Here is a 5,079-nt window from a genome sequence, read left to right as displayed (position 1 = left end):
ATTTCTACCTCAAAAGGAATCAGTCTGATCTCAGACACAGCAAAGATCAATACTATTTACTCCACCTAGAAATGGATACCCCAGCGGGGCCTCCGGAGGAAGCTTAGCTCATCTGACTTACGCTGTTGTCAGCTAGCGGGGATGGCACAGGACCGTGCTGCAGCTTCCAGACTAACGCTCGCTCGGATCCTAAAGGTGCCACAGCTCCGGGGTCGGTGGGTGTGAAAGGCCACGGCCAGCGTGGCTTTCAGGTTCAAAGGCTTGGAGGAAGAGCTGACGTGCAAATTGACACACAAGACAAGAAATATTAATTATGAAATTAGCGGGGGAAGCCAGGGAAAAACTTAACTAGTAGTCAAGTTCCCACCAAGTCTCCGTTCCCGTTCCCGTCTGCTTTTATTTACTAGAATACACAATTGTCTTTTAGGAATGCAAACAGACATATCAATGGTCATGTTTAGTAAACAGTAAGATTATCAGGTTTTGGGGGGAGTTTGCTTTAGGCCAGCGGTTCTCAACCTGTGGGTTGTGACCCCTTTGGCGGTCGAACGACCCTTTCAAAGGGGTCTCCTAAGACCACCCTGCATATCAGATATTTACATTACGATTCATAACAGTAGCAACATTACAGTTATGAAGTAGCAACGAAAATAATTTTATGAGTGGGTCACAACATGAGAAACTCTATTTAAAGGGCCAGAAGGTTGAGAAGCACTGCTTTAGGCCATTGAGTCAGCAGAAGGTAATAAAATGCAAATATTCACCCTGTGAATATCTAAGGAATCCAGGTCAGCCTTCTGATGGACTCTTCCGCATTTATATTAATTACGGTTGATCTTGGTTTCCAGCAGGTGGGGAGCACCCAGTCCCCATGGGGAGCCCTGGCCTTTCCCTGCTGTACCAAATTCCCTCTGTACCAAATTCAATGACTGTGTCTGACAAAAAGGCTAATATTGTTCAACTTCACGCACAGCCTCTGGAATGGCTTGAGAAAAAGCCCAAATAACTTTCAAAAATGACTTTTGAACCCAACTCTAAAGCACATGGAATAAACTTTCAAATGAGCTATCATGGTATCTTAAAAATAAAAAGACAAAACTCTTTTCAGTTTTAAATTTTGGCTCCATGCATGAGATACTGCAGGTTCCCCCTGATGCCTGGCATGAACAATGGATGGCTGTTGAGCGGAAGGACGGTGGTGCCCACAGTGGCTGCCTCCCTGCCCTTTGCCCCTCCCGTCCCAGCTGACAATCCAATCAAGAGAACATGAGTCTAACTTGAGTGGACCCATATTGGGTCCTAGTGCTTAATAATTTATTTTTAAAGTGTGTCCAGAAACACTTTAGTAAGTTTCTCTAAATGTTTTGCTGGAGGTTAACATAATTTTGGTTTTTTTTTGTTTTTTTGTTTTTTTTTTAATTAAATCTTTATTGTTCAGATTATTACATTTGTTCCTCTTTTTCCCCAATTTTGTTTTGTTTTAATGTTGGTGTTTAAACCTCCAGAGTAGATGTGGGCAAGCTTTTTCTGTAAAGAGCCAGATATTAAGTACTTTAGTCAGGACCCTGGGTTTAGAGGGGCCACCACACTTAGTTTAATGCTCTACTATTGCCAGTATGGGATTCTTAATAATTTTTTTAAAACAAGAACCCCCACATTTTCATTTTGTACTGCAAATTTTGTAGCCAGTGTCGATCTCGGCTTTGCAGCCCATAGAGTCTCATGCAACTGCTCAGCTGTGCTGAAGCAGACCCAGGCAGTATCTAAACAAATGTGTGTGTCAATAAAACTTTATTTGTAGACCAGCTGATGTGGCTCAGTGGTTGAGTGTCCACCTATGAACCAGGAGGTCACAGGTTCAATTTCTGGTCAGGGCACATACCCGGGTTGTGGGCTCGTGCCTAGTGTGGGGCATGCAGGAGGCAACCAATCAATGATTCTCTCTCATCATTGATGTTTCGATTTCTTTCTCCATCTCCCTTCCTCTCTGAAATCAATAAAAAAATATATATTTGTAAACCTTATTTGTAGACTTGAAACTTGAATTTCATAAAATTTTCACATGTAGTGAAGTATTCTCTTTTTTAAATTAATTTTAATTTTTTTTTTTTTACAACCACTTAAAAATGTAGAAGCCACCCTCACCAGTTTGGCTCAGTGGATAGAGCGTCAGCCTGCAGACTGAAGGGTCCCAGGTTCCATTCTGGTCAAGGGCATGTACCTTGGTTGCGGGCACATACCCAGTAGGGAGTGTGCAGGAGGCAGCTGATCGATGTTTCTCTCTCATTGATGTTTTTAGCTCTCTATCCCTCTCCCTTCCACTCTGTAAAAAAACCAATAAAATATATATTTTTTAAAATGTAGAAGCCATACAAAAATATGCAGTGTGCTGGATTCAGCCCCAGTGGTACAATTTGCCTAGAGAAAAACTTGGGGATACCATAGTTTTCCTCTTGTCACAATTTGGGACAGTGGCCTGAATCCCTGGGACTTCACCAGCTTGCTCTGCACAGGCCGTGCTAGCATGCGGCCACATGGGTACAGGAATGGGTGTTGTCAACAGTAGAGCTGAACCCAGTGTATGTGTCTACACTGCGGTGAAGAGGAGGGAAACGTACCTGTCGGCAACACCTTTGCAGCGATTCACCTATTCCTTCTGACACTCTGGATCTGACCCAGCTAAGGAGGCTCAGCCCCCACTTCCTTGCACCCCCTCCCCCGACTCTACAAGGCCGCTTTCCTCTTGAAGTTGTGGTCCGGGGTCTGCTGCTGCCTGACCAGGGAGCAGGAGGGCACCAGAGGCCTTGGCATTGGCAGGTGGCTGACTGCGTCCCTAGAGCCTTTCACATGGTCTCCACGTGGTTTTCTGTGGAGCGAGGTCAGAGCCCAGTCTGACTTCGGGCACCAGGGCTGAAGGGCATCCAACACTTCCCTCTGAAGGGCACCCCTTGAGAAGATGCCCCTCTCAGGAGGGTTCCCAGAGTCCTTTGTTCCTCCTACTCACTGTCTTTGACAAAAGCTCCTTTTCAGTCATCTGAGTTTCAGACACCGTCACCATCACCACTCCCCGACCCCTCCTCCTCCTCCCCTGCCCCCGCTGGTCTCCTCAAACCTCAGCGCTGACTGATGCTATGAAAGGCGATGAGGTCAGGCCTGCTCCCAGCAACAGCCCAGCCCTTTCCCCAGCCACTAATTTTTCTTCAGTTACACTTTTGGTCGCTCCCTCCTAATGTGCTCAGCCTGAGAGATGGATGACTGCAGCTATGAACGCCAGCGTCTGAGTTCATTCCAGACGTGGGCCGAGTCAACCCCCCAAGGAAGGTCATAATTGCTGAAGGACTAATCAGGAGGAGAGGGTGAGTGGACGGGCTATTGTGAAAAGATCACACATCCTGGGTCTTTCACAACTTAAACTTCTCCACAAAAGAAGAGAAGCAGAAAGCCCTGCCCTGTGGCTCAGGTGGTTGGAGCATGGACCCGTACACCAAGAGCTGTGGGTTTGATCTAGTTGGGGCGCGTATGGGAGGCAACCAATCGATGTTTCTCTTTCACATTGATGTTTCTTTCTCTCTCTCTCTCTCTCTCTGGGTTGTAGTTTTGATCCCTGGTCGGGCATGTAAGGGAGGCAATCAATCGATGGTTCTCTCTTACATCAATGTCTCTCTCTCTCTCTCTCTCCCTCTGTCTAAAATCAAAAAAAAATTAAACATTAAAAAGAGAAGAAGTCATCGATGACAGCTGGTCCTCAAGCCCCCAGCAGCCCCAGCAGTGACTTGTCTGAGACAGGACTGTCCAAATAACTGGCCAGGGGCGCAGATGAGGGTATGGGGAAAAGCTCATTATTAGTGGCTGTTTTAATCAGTTAAACTGGGCTGAGGGCTGTTGAGAACAGGAAACAACGTAAGCTAAGAAAGCTGCCATCTGGTTCAAGAGGTCAAACTAACAGGAATATATGTCTAATATCCATATAAGGGCATGTGTAATCAGTTCACAATTCACTTACTCAACAAGCCCGTGCCTAGTGCCTACTGTGTGCCTGGCAGGCAGAGCCGTAGGTTCTTGGGTGTGAAGAACAAGGGGCCCTGGGTGTTGGGGTCGTCAGTGGGCAGTGAAGCCGGGTCAGTAAAGACGGACAGAATCTAGATGGGCTGAGAGCACTGACAGGGTAAGTGGGAGCTAAAGGCTGAGGGCAAGCAGTCCGGGGACCATAAACCACGTCAGTCAGTGGAGACGGTTCATGTGAGGATCAGCAGGAGGAGCAGCAGACACTTCCTACGGAGGCAACTGGGCAGGACCTCGCGTCCTCAAGCACCACGCCAAGGACTTCGCCATCAGGAGAGGGACATAGCAAAAGTGGTGTTTGAAGCAGGGCAAGAGCAGAGGTGTGTGCTGATCAGTTCACATGGATGACATCGAGCAGGACAATCTCAGGAGATGGGCCACTCAGGTAACAGTGACTGAAACAGAGAGCACAGGGCCTGTTTCTGAGATGATGGTGACTTTGGCAGGCGACGCAAAATCGTGACTATTTATCCACGTGCTCCTAAAGGCTTTAAGGTTAGAGACTTGATTTGATACACAATTCTGCCATGTTGGGCCTTGGTCTCTTGTCCACGAAATGGGGTAATACCCATGTCCCAGGCCACGAAGACGATGGTATGAGATGACCCCCGTAGAGGGTAAATGCTCTGCAACGTTTACTTTCCTCTTCTTCCTTGTCTCTTGAAGTTTTTTCTAGACTTTAAAAAAAAAAGATTTATAGATTGACAGGGTATTTAAAAAATAATACAGAAAGGTCCCCTGCATCCTGTTTCTGCCAACAGTCACATCCTATATAATAAAAGCGTAATATGCAAATCTGGATGACCATCCAGACGACCATCTGGGACCACGCTATGACACCCACTGACGCCAGGCCAGCCAAGGTGGGTGTGATGTGATTGGTTGGAGGCTGGACATGGCCCCATGATCCCCCGACAGAGGGAGGCCCAGGCCACCAGCCGGTGTGCACTCAGTGTGAGGCAGGGGTGTGTGGGGGCTAGGGGGGGGGGCTCTATGATTGCCCCAAAGAGGGAGGGC

Source organism: Myotis davidii, unplaced genomic scaffold (assembly GCF_000327345.1).
Source record: "Myotis davidii unplaced genomic scaffold, ASM32734v1 scaffold944, whole genome shotgun sequence".
NCBI lineage: Eukaryota > Metazoa > Chordata > Mammalia > Chiroptera > Vespertilionidae > Myotis > Myotis davidii.
This window is presented reverse-complemented; position numbering follows the sequence as displayed.